At 39.2% G+C, this 22,121-nt stretch overlaps 16 non-coding genes across 16 annotated transcripts; all 16 read right to left on the reverse strand.

Moving 5' to 3' along the window:
* Window positions 1–307: 307 nt before the first annotated feature.
* On the reverse strand, window positions 308–380 carry trnav-cac (transfer RNA valine (anticodon CAC)). Its single transcript has one exon. It is a non-coding gene; the product is annotated as a tRNA-Val (tRNA).
* Window positions 381–737: 357 nt separating this feature from the next.
* Window positions 738–810, reverse strand: trnav-aac (transfer RNA valine (anticodon AAC)). The gene has a single exon. It is a non-coding gene; the product is annotated as a tRNA-Val (tRNA).
* Window positions 811–1,580: 770 nt separating this feature from the next.
* trnav-aac (transfer RNA valine (anticodon AAC)) lies at window positions 1,581–1,653 on the reverse strand. The gene has a single exon. It is a non-coding gene; the product is annotated as a tRNA-Val (tRNA).
* A 1,198-nt stretch (window positions 1,654–2,851) lies between these two features.
* trnav-cac (transfer RNA valine (anticodon CAC)) lies at window positions 2,852–2,924 on the reverse strand. Its single transcript has one exon. It is a non-coding gene; the product is annotated as a tRNA-Val (tRNA).
* A 357-nt stretch (window positions 2,925–3,281) lies between these two features.
* trnav-aac (transfer RNA valine (anticodon AAC)) lies at window positions 3,282–3,354 on the reverse strand. The gene has a single exon. It is a non-coding gene; the product is annotated as a tRNA-Val (tRNA).
* Window positions 3,355–3,909: 555 nt separating this feature from the next.
* Window positions 3,910–3,982, reverse strand: trnav-cac (transfer RNA valine (anticodon CAC)). Its single transcript has one exon. It is a non-coding gene; the product is annotated as a tRNA-Val (tRNA).
* Window positions 3,983–5,810: 1,828 nt separating this feature from the next.
* On the reverse strand, window positions 5,811–5,883 carry trnav-aac (transfer RNA valine (anticodon AAC)). Its single transcript has one exon. It is a non-coding gene; the product is annotated as a tRNA-Val (tRNA).
* A 3,722-nt stretch (window positions 5,884–9,605) lies between these two features.
* Window positions 9,606–9,678, reverse strand: trnav-uac (transfer RNA valine (anticodon UAC)). The gene has a single exon. It is a non-coding gene; the product is annotated as a tRNA-Val (tRNA).
* A 134-nt stretch (window positions 9,679–9,812) lies between these two features.
* Window positions 9,813–9,885, reverse strand: trnav-cac (transfer RNA valine (anticodon CAC)). Its single transcript has one exon. It is a non-coding gene; the product is annotated as a tRNA-Val (tRNA).
* Window positions 9,886–10,837: 952 nt separating this feature from the next.
* Window positions 10,838–10,910, reverse strand: trnav-cac (transfer RNA valine (anticodon CAC)). The gene has a single exon. It is a non-coding gene; the product is annotated as a tRNA-Val (tRNA).
* Window positions 10,911–13,781: 2,871 nt separating this feature from the next.
* Window positions 13,782–13,854, reverse strand: trnav-uac (transfer RNA valine (anticodon UAC)). The gene has a single exon. It is a non-coding gene; the product is annotated as a tRNA-Val (tRNA).
* Window positions 13,855–13,988: 134 nt separating this feature from the next.
* On the reverse strand, window positions 13,989–14,061 carry trnav-cac (transfer RNA valine (anticodon CAC)). The gene has a single exon. It is a non-coding gene; the product is annotated as a tRNA-Val (tRNA).
* A 952-nt stretch (window positions 14,062–15,013) lies between these two features.
* Window positions 15,014–15,086, reverse strand: trnav-cac (transfer RNA valine (anticodon CAC)). Its single transcript has one exon. It is a non-coding gene; the product is annotated as a tRNA-Val (tRNA).
* A 341-nt stretch (window positions 15,087–15,427) lies between these two features.
* On the reverse strand, window positions 15,428–15,500 carry trnav-cac (transfer RNA valine (anticodon CAC)). The gene has a single exon. It is a non-coding gene; the product is annotated as a tRNA-Val (tRNA).
* A 2,451-nt stretch (window positions 15,501–17,951) lies between these two features.
* Window positions 17,952–18,024, reverse strand: trnav-uac (transfer RNA valine (anticodon UAC)). Its single transcript has one exon. It is a non-coding gene; the product is annotated as a tRNA-Val (tRNA).
* A 970-nt stretch (window positions 18,025–18,994) lies between these two features.
* trnav-aac (transfer RNA valine (anticodon AAC)) lies at window positions 18,995–19,067 on the reverse strand. Its single transcript has one exon. It is a non-coding gene; the product is annotated as a tRNA-Val (tRNA).
* Between the last annotated feature and the right edge of the window lie 3,054 nt (window positions 19,068–22,121).

Here is a 22,121-nt window from a genome sequence, read left to right on the forward strand (position 1 = left end):
GATATTCATGGCACGTATTCTTATTTCCAAAATACAGAATTTATCAAAATAACTTTTATCTGTTAAAAGTAAAGTACCTACTGCACGTGTCAAATAGCACTGTTTCCAGCCGGTTTCGAACCGAGGACCTTTCGCTTGTAAAGCGAACGTGATAACCACTACACTTTAGTAACTGCTGTTTGATTTTTCTGCAAGGAGTAAACCGAATTTTACAGATATTCATGGAACGTATTCGAATTTCCAAAATAAGGTATTAATGAAATTCTCTGTTACCGCTATAGTACTTCTTGAATGTGTCAATGAGCGTTGTTTCTGCCCGGTTTCGAACCAGGGACCTTTCGCGTGTGAAGCAAACGTGATAACCACTACACTACAGAAACTGCTGCTACAATTATCTTGCAAGGAGTAAACCGAATTTTACTGATATACATGGCACGTGTTCAAATTTCCAAAATTAGGTATTTATGAAAATAACTATTCTCTGTTAAAAGTAAAGTACCTACTGCACGTGTTAAAGAGCACTGTTTCTGCCTGGTTTCGATCTGAGGACCTTTCGCTTGTTAAGCAAACGTGATAACCACTACACTACAGAAACTGCTGCTACAATTATCTTGCAAGGAGTAAAACGAATTTTACTGATATACATGGCACGTGTTCAAATTTCCAAAATTAGGTATTTATGAAAAAAACTATTCTCTGTTAAAAGTAAAGTACCTACTGCACGTGTTAAAGAGCACTGTTTCCGCCCGGTTTCGATCCGAGGACCTTTCGCGTGTTAAGCGAACGTGATAACCACTACACTACAGAAACTGCTGCTACAATTATCTGCAAGCAGTAAACCGAATTTTACAGATATTCATGGCACGTATTCGAATTAACAAAATAAGTCATTAATGAATTTCTCTGTTACCGCTATAGTACTTCTTGAATGTGTCAATGAGCATCGTTTCCGCCCGGTTTCGAAGCAGGGACCTTTCACATGTTAAGCAAACGTGATAACCACTACACTACAGAAACTGCTGCTACAATTATCGGCAAGGAGTAAACCAAATTTTACAGATATTCATGGCACGTATTCGAATTTCCAAAATACAGAATTTATGAAAATAACTATTCTCTGTTAAAAGTACAGTACCTACTGCACGTGTCAAAGAGCACTATTTCCACCCGGTTTTGATTCGAGGACCTTTCGCGTGTAAAGCGAAAATGATAACCACTACACTATAGAAACTGCTGCTACAATTAGCTGCAAGGAGTAAACCGAATTTTACAGATATTCATGGCACGTATTCGAATTTCCAAAATAAGGCATTAACGAATTTCTCTGTTACCACTATGATACTTCTTGAATGTGTCATTGAGTGTTGTTTCCGACCGGTTTCGAACCAAGGACTTTTCGCATGTGAAGCAAACGTGATAACCACTAAACTACAGAAACTGCTGCTACATTTATCTACAAGGAGTAAACCGAATTTTACAGATATTCATGGCATGTATTTGAATTTACAAAATACAGAATTTATGAAAATAACTATTCTCTGTTAAAAGTACAGTACCTTACTGGACGTGTCAAAGAGCACTGTTTCAACCCGGTTTCGAACCGAGGACCTTTCGCGTGTTAAGCGAACGTGATAACCACTACACTACAGAAACTGCTGCTACAGTTTGCTATTCGGAGTAAACTGAATTTTACTGATATTCATGGCACGTATTCGAATTTCCAAAATACAGAATTTATGAAAAGAACTATTCTCTGTTAAAAGTACAGTACCTACTGCACGTGTCAAAGAGCACTGTTTCTACCCAGTTTTGATCCGAGGACCTTTTGCGTGTTAAGCGAACGTGATAACCACTACACTACAGAAACTGCTGCTACAATTATCTTGCAAGGAGTAAACCGAATTTTACTGATATACATGGCACGTGTTCAAATTTCCAAAATTAGGTATTTATGAAAATAACTATTCTCTGTTAAAAGTAAAGTACCTACTGCACGTGTTAAAGAGCACTGTTTCTGCCTGGTTTCGATCTGAGGACCTTTCGCTTGTTAAGCAAACGTGATAACCACTACACTACAGAAACTGCTTCTACAACTAGCTGCAAGGAGTAAAACAAATTTTACCGATATTCATGGCACGTACTCGAATTTGCAAAATAAGGCATTAACGAATTTCTCTGTTACCACTATGATACTTCTTGAATTTGTCATTGAACGTTGTTTCCGACCGGTTTTGAACCAAAGACTTTTCGCATGTGAAGCAAACGTGATAACCACTACACTACAGAAACTGCTGCTACATTTATCTACAAGCAGTAAACCGAATTTTATAGATATTCATGGCACGTATTCGAATTTCCAAAATACAGAATTTATGAAAATAACTATTCTCTGTTAAAAGTATAGTGCCTACTGCAGGTGTTAAAGAGCACTATTTCCAGCCGGTTTCGAACCGAGAACCTTTCGCTTGTAAAGCGAACGTGATAACCACTACACTACAGAAACTGCTGCTACAGTTAGCTACGAGGAGGAAACCGAATTTTACTGATATTCATGGCACGTATTCTTATTTCCAAAATACAGAATTTATCAAAATAACTTTTATCTGTTAAAAGTAAAGTACCTACTGCACGTGTCAAATAGCACTGTTTCCAGCCGGTTTCGAACCGAGGACCTTTCGCTTGTAAAGCGAACGTGATAACCACTACACTTTAGTAACTGCTGTTTGATTTTTCTGCAAGGAGTAAACCGAATTTTACAGATATTCATGGAACGTATTCGAATTTCCAAAATAAGGTATTAATGAAATTCTCTGTTACCGCTATAGTACTTCTTGAATGTGTCAATGAGCGTTGTTTCTGCCCGGTTTCGAACCAGGGACCTTTCGCGTGTGAAGCAAACGTGATAACCACTACACTACAGAAACTGCTGCTACAATTATCTTGCAAGGAGTAAACCGAATTTTACTGATATACATGGCACGTGTTCAAATTTCCAAAATTAGGTATTTATGAAAATAACTATTCTCTGTTAAAAGTAAAGTACCTACTGCACGTGTTAAAGAGCACTGTTTCTGCCTGGTTTCGATCTGAGGACCTTTCGCTTGTTAAGCAAACGTGATAACCACTACACTACAGAAACTGCTGCTACAATTATCTTGCAAGGAGTAAAACGAATTTTACTGATATACATGGCACGTGTTCAAATTTCCAAAATTAGGTATTTATGAAAAAAACTATTCTCTGTTAAAAGTAAAGTACCTACTGCACGTGTTAAAGAGCACTGTTTCCGCCCGGTTTCGATCCGAGGACCTTTCGCGTGTTAAGCGAACGTGATAACCACTACACTACAGAAACTGCTGCTACAATTATCTGCAAGCAGTAAACCGAATTTTACAGATATTCATGGCACGTATTCGAATTTACAAAATAAGTCATTAATGAATTTCTCTGTTATCACTATGGTACTTCTTGAATGTGTCAATTTGCGTTGTTCCCGCTGGGTTTCGAACCAGGGACTTTTCACGTGTGAAGCAAACGTGATAACCACTACACTACAGAAACTGCTGCAACAATTATCTGCAAGGAGTAAACCGAATTTTACAGATATTCATGGCACGCGTTCAAATTTCCAAAATTAGGCATTTATGAAAATATCTCTTCTCTGTTAAAAGTACAGTACCTACTGCACGTGTCAAATAGCACTGTTTCCAGCCGGTTTCGAACCGAGGACCTTTCGCGTGTAGAGCGAACGTGATAACCACTACACTACAGAAACTGCTGCTTGATTTTTCTGCAAGGAGTAAACCGAATTTTACAGATATTCATGGAACGTATTCGAATTTCCAAAATAAGGCATTAATGAAATTCTCTGTTACCGCTATAGTACTTCTTGAATGTGTCAATGAGCGTTGTTTCCGCCCGGTTTCGAACCAGGGACCTTTCGCGTGTGAAGCAAACGTGATAACCACTACACTACAGAAACTGCTGCGACAATTATCTAGCAAGGGTTAAAACCAAATTTTACTGATATTCATGGCACGTGTTCAAATTTCCAAAATTAGGTATTTATGAAAATAACTATTCTCTGTTATAAGTAAAGTACCTACTGCACGTGTCAAAGAGCACTGTTTCCGCCCGGTTTCGATCCGAGGACCTTTTGCGTGTTAAGCAAACGTGATAACCACTACATTACAGAAACTGCTTCTACAATTAGCTGCAAGGAGTAAACCGAATTTTACCGATATTCATGGCACGTATTCAAATTTCCAAAATAAGGCATTAACGGATTTCTCTGTTACAACTATGATATTTCTTGAATGTGTCAATTAGCGTTGTTTCCGCCCGGTTTCGAACCAAGGACTTTTCGTTGGTGAAGCAAACGTGATAACAACTACACTACAGAAACTGCTGCTACATTTAGCTACAAGGAGTAAACCGAATTTTACAGATATACATGGCACGTATTCGAATTTCCAAAAGAAGGCATTTATGAAAATAATTATTCTCTGTTTAAAGTACAGTACCTAATGCATGTGTCAAAGAGCACTGTTTCTGCCCGGTTTCAAACCAAGGACCTTTCGCGTGTTAAGCAAAAGTAATTACCTCTACACTACAGAAACTGCTGCTACATTTTGCTACAAGGAGTAAACCGAATTTTACCGATATTCATGGCACGTATTCTAATTTCCAAAATTAGGCATTAACGAATTTCTCTGTTACCACTATGATACTTCTTGAATGTGTCATTGAGCGTTGTTTCCGACCGTTTTCGAACCGAGGACCTTTCGTGTGTTAAGCGAACATGATAACCACTACACTACAGAAACTGCTGCTACAGTTTGCTACAAGGAGTAAACCGAATTTAACAGATATTCATGGCACGTATTCAAATTTCCAAAATACACAATTTATGAAAATAAGTATTCTCTGTTAAAAGTACAGTGCCTACTGCACGTGACAAAGAGCACTGTTTCCACCCGGTTTCGAACCGAGGACCTTTCGCGTGTTAAGCAAACATGATTACCACTACACTTCAGAAACTGCTGCTACATTTTGCTACAAGGAGTAAACCGAATTTTACAGATATTCATGGCACGTATTCGAATTTCCAAAAGAAGGCATTAATGAAATTCTCTGTTACCGCTATAGTACTTGTTGAATGTGTCAATGAGCATTGTTTCCACCCGGTTTCGAACCAGGGACCTTTCGCGTGTGAAGCAAACGTGATAACCACTACACTACAGAAACTGCTACTACAATTACCTGCAAGGAGTAAACCGAATTTTACAGATATTCATGGCACGTATTCGAATTTCCAAAATACAGAATTTATGAAGATAACTTTTCTCTGTTAAAAGTACAGTACCTACTGCACGTGTCAAATAGCACTGTTTCCACCCGGTTTCTAACCGAGGACCTTTCGCGTGTAACGCGAACGTGATAACCACTACACTACAGAAACTGCTGCTTGATTTTTCTGCAAGGAGTAAACCGAATTTTACAGATATTCATGGCACGTATTCGAATTTCCAAAATAAGGCATTAATGAAATTCTCTGTTACCGCTATAGTACTTCTTGAATGTGTCAATGAGCGTTGTTTCCGCACGGTTTCGAACCAGGGACCTTTCGCGTGTGAAGCAAACGTGATAACCACTACACTACAGAAATTGCTGCTACAATTATCTTGCAAGGAGTAAACCGAATTTGACTGATATAAATGGCACTTGTTCAAGTTTCCAAAATTAGGTATTTATGAAAATAACTATTCTCTGTTAAAAGTAAAGTACCTACTGCACGTGTTAAAGAGCACTGTTTCCGCCCGGTTTCGATCCGAGGACCTTTCGCGTGTTAAGCGAACGTGATAACCACTACACTACAGAAACTGCTGCTACATTTAGCTACGAGGAGGAAACCGAATTTTACTGATATTCATGGCACGTATTGGAATTTCCAAAATACAAAATTTATGAAAATAACTTTTCTCTGTTAAAAGTACAGTACCTACTGCACGTGTCAAAGAGCACTGTTTCCACCCGGTTTCGAACCGAGGACCTTTCACGTGTTAAGCAAACGTGATAACCACTACACTACAGAAACTGCTGCTACAGTTTGCTACAAGGAGTAAACCGAATTTTACAGATATTCATGGCAAGTATTCGAATTTCCAAAATAAGGCATCAATGAAAATCTCTGTTACCGCTATAGTACTTCATGAATTTGTCAATGAGCGTTGTTTCCGCCCGGTTTCGAACCAGGGACCTTTCGCGTGTGAAGCAAACGTGATAACGACTACACTACAGAAACTGCTGCTACAATTAGCTGCAAGGAGTAAACTGAATTTTACTGATATTCATGGCACGTGTTCAAATTTCCAAAATTAGGTATTTATGAAAATAACTATTCTCTGTTATAAGTAAAGTACAAACTGCACGTGTCAAAGAGCACTGTTTCCGCCCGGTTTCGATCCGAGGACCTTTTGCGTGTTAAGCAAACGTGATAACCACTACATTACAGAAACTGCTTCTACAATTAGCTGCAAGGAGTAAACCGAATTTTACCGATATTCATGGCACGTATTCAAATTTCCAAAATAAGGCATTAACGGATTTCTCTGTTACCACTATGATACTTCTTGAATGTGTCAATGAGCATTGTTTCCGCCCGGTTTCGAAACAAGGACTTTTCAGATGTGAAGCAAACGTGATAACAACTACACTACAGAAACTGCTGCTACATTTAGCTACAAGGAGTAAACCGAATTTTACAGATATAAATGGCACGTATTCGAATTTCCAAAAGAAGGCATTTATGAAAATAATTATTCTCTGTTTAAAGTACAGTACCTAATGCATGTGTCAAAGAGCACTGTTTCTGCCCGGTTTCAAACCAAGGACCTTTCGCGTGTTAAGCAAACGTGATAACCACTACACTACAGAAACTGCTGCTACATTTTGCTACAAGGAGTAAACCAAATTTTACCGAAACTCATGGCACGTATTCTAATTTCCAAAATTAGGCATTAACGAATTTCTCTGTTAACACTATGATACTTCTTGAATGTGTCATTAAGCATTGTTTCCGACCGGTTTCGAACCGAGGACCTTTCGTGTGTTAAGCGAACATGACAACCACTACACTACAGAAACTGCTGCTACAGTTTGCTACAAGGAGTAAACCGAATTTTACAGATATTCATGGCACGTATTCAAATTTCCAAAATACACAATTTATGAAAATAAGTATTCTCTGTTAAAAGTACAGTGCCTACTGCACGTGACAAAGAGCACTGTTTCCACCCGGTTTCGAACCGAGGACCTTTCGCGTGTTAAGCAAACGTGATTACCACTACACTTCAGAAACTGCTGCTACATGTTGCTACAAGGAGTAAACCGAATTTTACAGATATTCATGGCACGTATTCGAATTTCCAAAACAAGGCATTAATGAAATTCTCTGTTACCGCTATAGTACTTGTTGAATGTGTCAATGAGCGTTGTTTCCACTGGGTTTCGAAACAGGGACCTTTTGCGTGTGAAGCAAACGTGATACCCACTACACTACAGAAACTGCTGCTACAAATATCTGCAAGGAGTAAACCGAATTTTACAGATATTCATGGCACGTATTCGAATTTCCAAAATACAGAATTTATGAAAATAACTTTTCTCTGTTAAAAGTACAGTACCTACTGCACGTGTCAAATTGCACTGTTTCCACCCGGTTTCTAACCGAGGACCTTTCGCGTGTAAAGCGAACGTGATAACCACTACACTAGAGAAACTGCTGCTTGATTTTTCTGCAAGGAGTAAACCGAATTTTACAGATATTCATGGCACGTATTGGAATTTCCAAAATACAGAATTTATGAAAATAACTTTTCTCTGTTAAAAGTATAGTGCCTACTGCACGTGTCAAAGAGCACTGTTTCCGCCAGGTTTCGAACCAAGGAGCTTTTGCGTGTTATGCAAACGTGATAACCACTACACTACAGAAACTGCTTCTACAATTAGCTGCAAGGAGTAAACCGAATTTTACCGATATTCATGGCAAGTATTCAAATTTCCTAAATAAGGCATTAACGGATTACTCTAATACCACTATGATACTTCTTGAATGTGTCAATGAGCGTTGTTTCCGCCCGGTTTCGAACCAAGGACTTTTCGGAGTGAAGCAAACGTGATAACAACTACACTACAGAAACTGCTGCTACATTTAGCTACAAGGAGTAAACCGAATTTTACAGATATTCATGGCACGTATTCGAATTTCCAAAAGACGGCATTAATGAATTTCTCTGTTACCGCTATAGTACTTCTTGAATGTGTCAATGAGCATCGTTTCCGCCCGGTTTCGAAGCAGGGACCTTTCACATGTTAAGCAAACATGATAACCACTACACTACAGAAACTGCTGCTACAATTATCGGCAAGGAGTAAACCAAATTTTACAGATATTCATGGCACGTATTCGAATTTCCAAAATACAGAATTTATGAAAATAACTATTCTCTGTTAAAAGTACAGTACCTACTGCACGTGTCAAAGAGCACTATTTCCACCCGGTTTTGATTCGAGGACCTTTCGCGTGTAAAGCGAAAATGATAACCACTACACTATAGAAACTGCTGCTACAATTAGCTGCAAGGAGTAAACCGAATTTTACAGATATTCATGGCACGTATTCGAATTTCCAAAATAAGGCATTAACGAATTTCTCTGTTACCACTATGATACTTCTTGAATGTGTCATTGAGTGTTGTTTCCGACCGGTTTCGAACCAAGGACTTTTCGAATGTGAAGCAAACGTGATAACCACTACACTACAGAAACTGCTGCTACATTTATCTACAAGGAGTAAACCGAATTTTACAGATATTCATGGCATGTATTTGAATTTACAAAATACAGAATTTATGAAAATAACTATTCTCTGTTAAAAGTATAGTGCCTACTGCACGTCTCAAAGAGCACTGTTTCCGCCCTGTTTCAAACCGAGGACTTTTCGCGTGTTAAGCGAACGTGATAACCACTACACTACAGAAACTGCTGCTACATTTAGCTATGTGGAGGAAACCGAATTTTACTGATATTCATGGCACGTATTCGAATTTCCAAAATACAGAATTTATGAAAATAACTTTTCTCTGTTAAAAGTAAAGTACCTACTGCATGTGTTAAAGAGCACTGTTTCCGCACGGTTTCGGTCCGAGGACCTTTCGCGTGTTAAGCGAACGTGATAACCACTACACTACAGAAACTGCTTCTACAATTAGCTGCAAGGAGTAAACCGAATTTTACCGATATTCAAGGCACGTATTCTAATTTCCAAAATAAGGCATTAACGAATTTCTCTGTTACCACTATGATAATTCTTGAATGTGTCATTGAGCGTTGATTCCGACCGGTTTCGAACCGAGGACCTTTCGCGTGTTAAGCGAACATGATAACCACTACACTACAGTAACTGCTGCTACAATTATCTGCAAGGAGTAAACCGAATTTTACAGATATTCATGGCACGTATTTGAATTTCCAAAATACAGAATTTATGAAAATAACTTTTCTCTGTTAAAAGTACAGTACCTACTGCACGTGTCAAATAGCACTGTTTCCACCCGGTTTCGAACCGAGGACCTTTCGCGTGTAAAGCGAACATGATAACCACTACACTACAGAAACTGCTGCTTGATTTTTCTGCAAGGAGTAAACCGAATTTTACAGATATTCATGGCACGTATTCGAATTTCCAAAATAAGGCATCAATGAAATTCTCTGTTACCGCTATAGTACTTCTTGAACGTGTCAATGAGCGTTGTTTCCGCCCGGTTTCGAACCAGGGACCTTTCGCGTGTGAAGCAAATGTGATAACCACTACACTACAGAAACTGCTGCTACAATTATCTTGCAAGGAGTAAACCGAATTTTACTGATATACATGGCACGTGATCAAATTTCCAAAATTAGGCATTAATGAAATTCTCTTTTACCGCAAAAGTACTTCTTGAATGTATCAATGAGCATTGTTTTCGCCTGGCTTCGAACCAGGGACCTTTTGCGTGTGTAGCGACCGTGATAACCACTACACCACAGAAACTAGTACTACAATTAGCTGCAAGGAGTAAACCGAATTTTAAAGATATTCATGGCACGTGTTCGAATTTCCGAATTAAGGGATTAATGAAATTCTCTGTTACCACTATGGTTCTTCTTCATTGTGTCAATGAGCGTTGTTTCCGCCTGTTTTCGAATCAGGGACCTTTCGCGTGTGAAGCAAACGTGATAACCACTACAGTACAGAAACTGCTGCTACAATTTTTGCAAGGAGTAAAACGAATTTTACTGACATTCATGGCACGTGTTCAAATTTCCAAAATTAGGTATTTATGAAAATAACTATTCTCTGTTAAAAGTAACGTACCTACTGCAGGTGTTAAAGAGCACAGTTTCCGCCCTGTTTAGATCCGAGGACCTTTTTGCGTGTTAAGCAAACGTGATTACCACTACACTACAGAAACTGCTTCTACAATTAGCTGCAAGGAGTAAACCGAATTTTACAGATATTCATGGCACGTATTCGAATTTCCAAAATAAGGGATTCATGAAATTCTCTGTGGTACTAATTGAATGTGTTAATGAGCGTTGTTTCCGCCTGGTTTCGAACAGGGGACCTTTCGCATGTATAGCGAACGTGATAAACACTACACCACAGAAACTACTGCTACAATTAGCTGCAAGGAGTAAACCGAATTTTAAAGATATTCACGGAACGTATTCGAATTTCCAAAATAAGGGATTCATTAAATTCTCTGTGGTAATAATTGAACGTGTTAATGAGCGTTGTTTCCGCCTGGTTTCGAACCAGGGACCTTTCGTGTGTGAAGCGAACGTGATAACCACTACACTACAGAAACTGCTGCTTGATTTTTATGCAAGGAGTAAACCGAATTTTACAGATATTCATGGCACGTATTCAAATTTCCAAAATAATGCATTAATGAAATTCTCTGTTACCGCTACAGTACTTCTTGAATGTGTCAATGATTGTTGTTTTCGCCCGGTTTCGAACCAGGGACCTTTCGCGTGTGAAGCAAACATGATAACCACTACACCACAGAAACTAGTACTACAATTAGCTGCAAGGAGTAAACTGAATTTTAAAGATATTCATGGCACGTATTCGAATTTCGAAAATAAGGTATTAATGAAATTCTCTGTTACCACTGTGGTACTTCTTCAATGTGTCAATGAGCGTTGTTTCCGCCTGGTTTCGAACCAGGGATGTTTCGCGTGTGAAGCAAACATGATAACCACTACACTACAGAAACTGCTGCTATAGTTCTGCAAGGAGTAAACCGAATTTTACTGATATTCATGGCACGCGATCAAATTTCCAAAATTAGGTATTTATGAAAATAACTATTCTCTGTTAAAAGTATAGTACCTACTGCACATGTCAAAGAGCACTGTTTCCACCCGGTTTCGAACCGAGGACCTTTCGCGTGTTAAGCAAACGTGATTACCACTACACTTCAGAAACTGCTGCTACATGTTGCTACAAGGAGTAAACCGAATTTTACAGATATTCATGGCACGTATTCGAATTTCCAAAACAAGGCATTAATGAAATTCTCTGTTAACGCTATAGTACTTGTTGAATGTGTCAATGAGCGTTGTTTCCACTGGGTTTCGAAACAGGGACCTTTTGCGTGTGAAGCAAACGTGATACCCACTACACTACAGAAACTGCTGCTACAAATATCTGCAAGGAGTAAACCGAATTTTACAGATATTCATGGCACGTATTCGAATTTCCAAAATACAGAATTTATGAAAATAACTTTTCTCTGTTAAAAGTACAGTACCTACTGCACGTGTCAAATTGCACTGTTTCCACCCGGTTTCTAACCGAGGACCTTTCGCGTGTAAAGCGAACGTGATAACCACTACACTAGAGAAACTGCTGCTTGATTTTTCTGCAAGGAGTAAACCGAATTTTACAGATATTCATGGCACGTATTGGAATTTCCAAAATACAGAATTTATGAAAATAACTTTTCTCTGTTAAAAGTATAGTGCCTACTGCACGTGTCAAAGAGCACTGTTTCCGCCAGGTTTCGAACCAAGGACCTTTTGCGTGTTATGCAAACGTGATAACCACTACACTACAGAAACTGCTTCTACAATTAGCTGCAAGGAGTAAACCGAATTTTACCGATATTCATGGCAAGTATTCAAATTTCCTAAATAAGGCATTAACGGATTTCTCTAATACCACTATGATACTTCTTGAATGTGTCAATGAGCGTTGTTTCCGCCCGGTTTCGAACCAAGGACTTTTCGGAGTGAAGCAAACGTGATAACAACTACACTACAGAAACTGCTGCTACATTTAGCTACAAGGAGTAAACCGAATTTTACAGATATTCATGGCACGTATTCGAATTTCCAAAAGACGGCATTAATGAATTTCTCTGTTACCGCTATAGTACTTCTTGAATGTGTCAATGAGCATCGTTTCCGCCCGGTTTCGAAGCAGGGACCTTTCACATGTTAAGCAAACGTGATAACCACTACACTACAGAAACTGCTGCTACAATTATCGGCAAGGAGTAAACCAAATTTTACAGATATTCATGGCACGTATTCGAATTTCCAAAATACAGAATTTATGAAAATAACTATTCTCTGTTAAAAGTACAGTACCTACTGCACGTGTCAAAGAGCACTATTTCCACCCGGTTTTGATTCGAGGACCTTTCGCGTGTAAAGCGAAAATGATAACCACTACACTATAGAAACTGCTGCTACAATTAGCTGCAAGGAGTAAACCGAATTTTACAGATATTCATGGCACGTATTCGAATTTCCAAAATAAGGCATTAACGAATTTCTCTGTTACCACTATGATACTTCTTGAATGTGTCATTGAGTGTTGTTTCCGACCGGTTTCGAACCAAGGACTTTTCGAATGTGAAGCAAACGTGATAACCACTACACTACAGAAACTGCTGCTACATTTATCTACAAGGAGTAAACCGAATTTTACAGATATTCATGGCATGTATTTGAATTTACAAAATACAGAATTTATGAAAATAACTATTCTCTGTTAAAAGTATAGTGCCTACTGCTCGTCTCAAAGAGCACTGTTTCCGCCCTGTTTCGAACCGAGGACTTTTCGCGTGTTAAGCGAACGTGATAACCACTACACTACAGAAACTGCTGCTACATTTAGCTATGTGGAGGAAACCGAATTTTACTGATATTCATGGCACGTATTCGAATTTCCAAAATACAGAATTTATGAAAATAACTTTTCTCTGTTAAAAGTAAAGTACCTACTGCATGTGTTAAAGAGCACTGTTTCCGCACGGTTTCGGTCCGAGGACCTTTCGCGTGTTAAGCGAACGTGATAACCACTACACTACAGAAACTGCTTCTACAATTAGCTGCAAGGAGTAAACCGAATTTTACCGATATTCAAGGCACGTATTCTAATTTCCAAAATAAGGCATTAACGAATTTCTCTGTTACCACTATGATAATTCTTGAATGTGTCATTGAGCGTTGATTCCGACCGGTTTCGAACCGAGGACCTTTCGCGTGTTAAGCGAACATGATAACCACTACACTACAGTAACTGCTGCTACAATTATCTGCAAGGAGTAAACCGAATTTTACAGATATTCATGGCACGTATTTGAATTTCCAAAATACAGAATTTATGAAACTAACTTTTCTCTGTTAAAAGTACAGTACCTACTGCACGTGTCAAATAGCACTGTTTCCACCCGGTTTCGAACCGAGGACCTTTCGCGTGTAAAGCGAACGTGATAACCACTACACTACAGAAACTGCTGCTTGATTTTTCTGCAAGGAGTAAACCGAATTTTACAGATATTCATGGCACGTATTCGAATTTCCAAAATAAGGCATCAATGAAATTCTCTGTTACCGCTATAGTACTTCTTGAACGTGTCAATGAGCGTTGTTTCCGCCCGGTTTCGAACCAGGGACCTTTCGCGTGTGAAGCAAATGTGATAACCACTACACTACAGAAACTGCTGCTACAATTATCTTGCAAGGAGTAAACCGAATTTTACTGATATACATGGCACGTGATCAAATTTCCAAAATTAGGCATTAATGAAATTCTCTTTTACCGCAAAAGTACTTCTTGAATGTATCAATGAGCATTGTTTTCGCCTGGCTTCGAACCAGGGACCTTTTGCGTGTGTAGCGACCGTGATAACCACTACACCACAGAAACTAGTACTACAATTAGCTGCAAGGAGTAAACCGAATTTTAAAGATATTCATGGCACGTGTTCGAATTTCCGAATTAAGGGATTAATGAAATTCTCTGTTACCACTATGGTTCTTCTTCATTGTGTCAATGAGCGTTGTTTCCGCCTGTTTTCGAATCAGGGACCTTTCGCGTGTGAAGCAAACGTGATAACCACTACAGTACAGAAACTGCTGCTACAATTTTTGCAAGGAGTAAAACGAATTTTACTGACATTCATGGCACGTGTTCAAATTTCCAAAATTAGGTATTTATGAAAATAACTATTCTCTGTTAAAAGTAACGTACCTACTGCAGGTGTTAAAGAGCACAGTTTCCGCCCTGTTTAGATCCGAGGACCTTTTTGCGTGTTAAGCAAACGTGATTACCACTACACTACAGAAACTGCTTCTACAATTAGCTGCAAGGAGTAAACCGAATTTTACAGATATTCATGGCACGTATTCGAATTTCCAAAATAAGGGATTCATGAAATTCTCTGTGGTACTAATTGAATGTGTTAATGAGCGTTGTTTCCGCCTGGTTTCGAACAGGGGACCTTTCGCATGTGAAGCGAACGTGATAAACACTACACCACAGAAACTACTGCTACAATTAGCTGCAAGGAGTAAACCGAATTTTAAAGATATTCACGGAACGTATTCGAATTTCCAAAATAAGGGATTCATGAAATTCTCTGTGGTAATAATTGAACGTGTTAATGAGCGTTGTTTCCGCCTGGTTTCGAACCAGGGACCTTTCGTGTGTGAAGCGAACGTGATAACCACTACACTACAGAAACTGCTGCTTGATTTTTATGCAAGGAGTAAACCGAATTTTACAGATATTCATGGCACGTATTCAAATTTCCAAAATAATGCATTAATGAAATTCTCTGTTACCGCTACAGTACTTCTTGAATGTGTCGATGATTGTTGTTTTCGCCCGGTTTCGAACCAGGGACCTTTCGCGTGTGAGGCAAACATGATAACCACTACACCACAGAAACTAGTACTACAATTAGCTGCAAGGAGTAAACTGAATTTTAAAGATATTCATGGCACGTATTCGAATTTCGAAAATAAGGTATTAATGAAATTCTCTGTTACCACTGTGGTACTTCTTCAATGTGTTAATGAGCGTTGTTTCCGCCTGGTTTCGAACCAGGGACCTTTCGCGTGTGAAGCAAACATGATAACCACTACACTACAGAAACTGCTGCTATAGTTCTGCAAGGAGTAAACCGAATTTTACTGATATTCATGGCACGCGTTCAAATTTCCAAAATTAGGTATTTATGAAAATAACCATTCTCTGTTAAAAGTATAGTACCTACTGCACATGTCAAAGAGCACTGTTTCCACCCGGTTTTGAACCGAGGACCTTTCGAGTCCTCGGTTCGACGTGATAACTACTAGACTACAGAAACTGCTGCTACAATTAGCTGCAAGGAGTACACCGAATTTTACCGATATTCATGGCACGTATTCGAATTTCCAAAAGAGGCACTAACGAATATCTCTGTTACCACTATGATACTTCTTGAATGTGTCATTGAGCGTTGTTTCCGACCGGTTTCGAACCAAGGACTTTTCGCATGTGAAGCAAACGTAATAACCACTACACTACAGAAACTGCTGCTACATTTATATACAAGGAGAAAAACTGAATTTTACAGATATTCATGGCACGTATTCGAATTTCCAAAATACAGAATTTATGAAAATAACTATTCTCTGTTAAAAGTACAGTACCTACTGCACGTGTCAAAGAGCACTATTTCCACCCGGTTTTGATTCGAGGACCTTTCGCGTGTTAAGCGAATGTGATAACCACTACACTACAGAATCTGCTGCTACAATTAGCTGCAAGGAGTAAACCGAATTTTACCGATATTCATGGCACGTATTCGAATTTCCAAAATACAGAATTTATGAAAATAACTATTCTCTGTTAAAAGTACAGTACCTACTGCACGTGACAAAGAGCACTGTTTCCGGCCGGTTTTGAACCGAGGACCTTTCGCGTGTTAAGCGAACGTGATAACCACTACACTACAGAAACTGTTGCTACATTTTACTACAAGGAGTAAACCGAATTTTACAGATATTCATGGCACGTATTCGAATTTCCAAAATAAGTCATTAATGAAATTCTCTGTTACCACTATGATACTTCTTGAATGTGTCATTGAGCGTTGCTTCCGACCGGTTTCGAACCAAAAGACTTTTCGCATGTGAAGCAAACGTGATATCCACTACACTACAGAAACTGCTGCTACATTTATCTACAAGGAGTAAACCGAATTTTACAGATATTCATGGCACGTATTCGAATTTCCAAAATACAGAATTTATGAAAATAACTATTCTCTGTTAAAAGTATAGTGCCTACTGCACGTGTCAAAGAGCACTGCTCCGGCCCAGGTTTCGAACCGAGGACTTTTCGCGTGTTAAGCGAACGTGATAACCACTACACTACATGAACTGCTGCTACATTTAGCTACGAGGAGGAAACAGAATTTTACTGATATTCATGGCACTTATTGGAATGTCCAAAATACAGAATTTATGAAAATAACTTCTCTCTGTTAAAAGTACAGTACCTTACTGGACATGTCAAAGAGCACTGTTTCCACCCGGTTTCGAACGGAGGACCTTTCGCGTGTTAAGCAAACGTGATAACCACTACACTACAGAAACTGCTGCTACATTTTGATACAAGGAGTAAACCGAATTTTACAGATATTCATGGCACGTATTCAAATTTTCAAAATAAGGCATTAATGAAATTCTCTGTTACCGCTATAGTACTTCTTGAATATGTCAATTAGCATTGTTTCCGCTGGTTTCGAACCAGGGACCTTTCGTGTGTGAAGCGAACGTGATTAACACTACACCACAGAAACTGCTGCTACAATTATCTGCAAGGAGTAAACCGAATTTTAAAGATATTCATGGAACGTATTCGAATTTCCAAAATAAGGGATTCATCAAATTCTCTGTGGTACTAATTGAATGTGTCAATGAGCGTTGTTTCCGACCGGTTTCGAACCAGGGACCTTTCGCGTGTGAAGCAAACATGATAACCACTACACTACAGAAACTGCTGCTTGATTTTTCTGCAAGGAGTAAACCGAATTTTACAGATATTCATGGCACGTATTCGTATTTCCACAATACAGAATTTATGAAAATAACTATTCTCTGTTAAAAGTACAGTGCCTACTGCACGTGACAGAGAGCACTGTTTCCACCCGGTTTCGAACCGAGGACCTTTCGCGTGTTAAGCAAATGTGATTACCACTACACTACAGAAACTGCTGCTACAATTTGCTACAAGGAGTAAACCGAATTTTACAGATATTCATGGCACGTATTCGAATTTCCAAAATAAGGAATTAATGAAATTCTCTGTTACCGCTATAGTACTTCTTGAATGTGTCAATGAGCATTGTCTCCGCACGGTTTCGAACCAGGGACCTTTCGCATGTGAAGCAAACGTGATAACCACTACACTACAGAAACTGCTGCTACAATTACCTGTAAGGAGTAAACCGAATTTTACAGATATTCATGGTACGTATTCGAATTTCAAAAATACAGAATTTATGAAAATAACTTTTCTCTGTAAAAGTACAGTACCTACCGCACGTGTCAAATAGCGCTGTTTCCACCCGGTTTCGAACCGAGGACTTTTCGCGTGTAAAGCGAACGTGATAACCACTACACTACAGAAACTGCTGCTTGATTTTTCTGCAAGGAGTAAACCGAATTTTACAGATATTCATGGCACGTATTCGAATTTCCAAAATAAGGCATTAATGAAATTCTCTGTAACCGCTATAGTACTTCTTGAATGTGTCCATGAGCGTTGTTTCTGCCCGGTTTCGAACCAGTGACCTTTCGCGTGTGAAACAAACATGATAACCACTACACTACAGAAACTGCTGCTACAATTAGCTGCAAGGAGTAAACCGAATTTTACCGATATTCATGGCACGTATTCGAATTTCCAAAATAAGGCATTAACAAATTTCTCTGTTACCACTATGATACTTCTTGAATGTGTCATTGAGCGTTGTTTCCGACCGGTTTCGAACCAAAGACTTTTCGCATGTGAAGCAAACATGATAACCACTACACTACAGAAACTGCTGCTACAATTAGCTGCAAGGAGTAAACCGAATTTTACCGATATTCATGGCACGTATTCGAATTTCCAAAATAAGGCATTAACAAATTTCTCTGTTACCACTATGATACTTCTTGAATGTGTCATTGAGCGTTGTTTCCGACCGGTTTCGAACCAAAGACTTTTCGCATGTGAAGCAAACGTGATAACCACTACACTACAGAAACTGCTGCTACATTTATCTACAAGGAGTAAACCGAATTTTACAGATATTCATGGCACGTATTCGAATTTCCAAAATAAGGCATTAATGAAATTCTCTGTTACCGCTATAGTACTTCTTGAATGTGTCCATGAGCGTTGTTTCCGCCCGGTTTCGAACCAAGGACCTTTCGCGTGTGAAGCAAACGTGATAACCACTACACTACAGAAACTGCTGCTACAATTATCTTGCAAGGAGTAAACCGAATTTTACTGATATACATGGCACGTGTTCAAATTTCCAAAATTAGGTATTTATGAAAATAACTATTCTCTGTTAAAAGTAAAGTACCTACTGCAAGGGATAAAGAGCACTGTTTCCGCCCGGTTTCGATCCGAGGACCTTTCGCGTGTTAAGCGAACGTGATAACCACTACACTACAGAAACTGCTTCTACCAAGGAGTAAACCAAATTTTACCGATATTCATGGCACGTATTCGAATTTCCAAAATAAGGCATTAACAAATTTCTCTGTTACCACTATGATAAGAGAATTATCTATTAAAGGTAAATGAATCAATAGACCATGATGAATTATTAGTCATACAGAATTGTTAATGAATAATCAATGTAATGATCAATGTAGGGATAGATAAGTTTGATTAGTTCTGGAAAGTTCAGGAACCATGTGATAGGGAAAGGAATGTGTATATGCAATTAGAGGGACACCAGGAGACACATGGTCCTGGGAGTGCAAGCTTCAAAGCATTTCTTATCTTGAGGGAAAGAAACAGGCGAGCTCGGGAGAGTGATAAAGAGGGTGAGAAGTTTGTGGGGGAGACAGGTCACCAACAGTTTGTGTGTAAATGCATGCGCGTAAGAAAGCAAGAACTATATAATGACTGTTTTGTTATCCTGACCTCAGAACGTTCTCTGAATAAAAGCTACAGATACCTTTTGCAGAAAGCTGAGTCCTTGCCTAATTATTTTAACCCATTGTCTTACAAACCTTGGGCATTAGTCAAGGCGAATTGATTCTTGATTATTATCATCAAAGATATAAAATTCCTTTATCAATTGGTCCTTCGAGACGGATCTCAAACTGCCGCTGTCGTTCCAAGGAGACACCGAAACCGTGCACGGGCGGATGAAATATCCGTAAATCAAAGACCTGGCCCTTTTCTGTGGGTTCTTTACAGGCCGTTGGCAAATTGGTACGCGACAGAGGTGGTGACGAGATTCAACGAACATTAAAAAACTCAGCTGCAAATGATAAGGTTAGTAGACTTTATTCATACTTTTGGGTAATAGCACCTGTATGATTACATTAAATAAGGGGTGAGTGATATACCTATAGGTTTGCATTGCATAGTGAAATGAGTGATATACCTATAGGTTTGCATTGCATGGTGAAATGAGTGAAATGAGTGATACACCTGTGTGTATGCATTGCATGAGGGAATAAGGGACACAATTGGGTGTTGGCATTTGATGAGAAATGAGTGAAAGACAAAAACGATTGTTGAGAGTGCAAGGCAAAGCGATTGTTGAGAGTGCAAGGCAAAAGCGATTGTTATGAGTGAAAGGTACTCTGGGTACGCTGAGGTTAAGAATGTTATAGCTGGTGACCTGGGCTCAGAAGTTCGTGCGGAGAAAAATCGGTTTTAAAGGGAATCAAGTAGTCTGCGCGAATAGAAGAAAGGAATCAGTCGTAAATTCAAAATCTCATTGATGTAGAGGATTTTAATGTACTCTGGGTGTTAGACGCTGAAAGTCGGGGAGGTTATAGCTGGTGATCTGGCTTCGGAAGTTCGCGTGGAGAAAAATCGGTTTTAAAGGGAATCAAGTATTCTGCGCGAATGGAAGGCAGAAATTAGTTGTAAATCCAAAAGGACGAATTCGAAAACGATGGAGGGTCCGAAATAGACCCTCGGCAACTGTGGCCACTGCATAAAACTAAACTAGGTCTTATGGTGAGAACCTGATAACGTAAAAGGGTTAATAGTCCATAGGGGGATAGTCGGTACCTAAATACGGCTTTGGGTCTGATATCTATGGGAAAGGTGAGACCTAATATGGTGGAGTGAGATACAGGTATTGGTGTCAAGAGTTACATGAAGCAACAGATAAATAGGCTGTTAACTAGGGCTTTACGACCCCTGGAAAGTAGTTTATAGTTGCATACGTATGCGATCTAATGTCTGATCGAAAATCCCCGCTGTAGATAAAGTTTTGAGAGAGATAGAGTGATTATGCTGTTATGAGGGATTGCGTGTGAGGAGAATTCTGTCGATAAATCGCGAGGAAAAGACAGACAGTAAAACCTAAATATAAAACGGGTTGCAGTGTTTGCCTATGAGCGAGATAAAGACCGGGTTAGGATAGATACGTATAAATCATTCTAGCAGAACTACTCTATAATTGAAAAGAAGGTTAATAACGAAAACATCTTGCTAGAATCAACAGTCGCAAGAAAAAAGCCGTTTGTCCTTTTTGAGCGATGAGATAGAAGCAATTTGTAATATAGAACGATTATTCCCCAAATTCTAGGTTAAGAACGGTAAAATAGCATAACCCTAAAGATTAACAACGAGGAGACACTGATCGTATTTGGTTTGGAGTTGTATAAATTAAAGCACATAGTTTAAGGTTCTTACGAATAATATTTCTAAAACTCTAGATTGGGAGAAGAAACAGAATAAATACGTGTGTACTTTAAACGATTTAAGCAACATGGGTAGTAAATCCTCTAAGGGAATCCCGGTCTTGACGGGAGATGAATGTTTCATGCTGGGAAAAGATAAAAGAAACATTCATTTTGGGCAAAGATGGAGGAAGAACTATGATTTTGATGGATGTTTAAATGTTGAAAGATTGGAATTAATGGTAAAACAAATACATAAGGTCAGTGGGGGTAAGACGGAGAAGCAGCGCACAGAGGGGCTTGACACCGCTCGTGTTTGGCTGGCAGAAGCTAGACAAAGAGAGGAAGGAGCCAGGGCAGTAGAAGGGGTAGGACATCCCAAGACAGGAATGGATGGATTCAAGAGAGATTTGGAGGCTCTGGCAGCCAGCTTTAAACTAAACACGGGTGAAGTAGAGCGTGCAGTCAGACAGTTGGTGGGAAAAGATTGGGCAGCAGTTAGGGGAAATTGGATACCAGGGAATGGGGATTTGTTAGTAATGCCCTGGGCGATAGATGGACAATATGTCGAGAAAGTCACACAGCTGTGTAATAATCTGAGGGACCACTATCATAGACATGCAGATTTCTCTAAGGTTCACGAGTGTAAACAAGAAGACAGTGAGACTATAAGCCAATACCTAGAGAGATTAAAGGATGTGTTCAACGCAAACAGTGGGTTAATAGAACCCCCTGTAGTGGATGGATTTGATGCCCCGTATTATCAGCAATTATAAATCGCTTTCCTCAGTGGAATGCGTCCCGAGATATGTCGCGCCATCAAACAGAACCTCGTAGGGTGGGGGCTAGCAGATCTG

The sequence above is a fragment of the Salmo trutta genome, unplaced genomic scaffold (assembly GCF_901001165.1).
Source record: "Salmo trutta unplaced genomic scaffold, fSalTru1.1, whole genome shotgun sequence".
In the NCBI taxonomy this organism is placed as follows: domain Eukaryota; kingdom Metazoa; phylum Chordata; class Actinopteri; order Salmoniformes; family Salmonidae; genus Salmo; species Salmo trutta.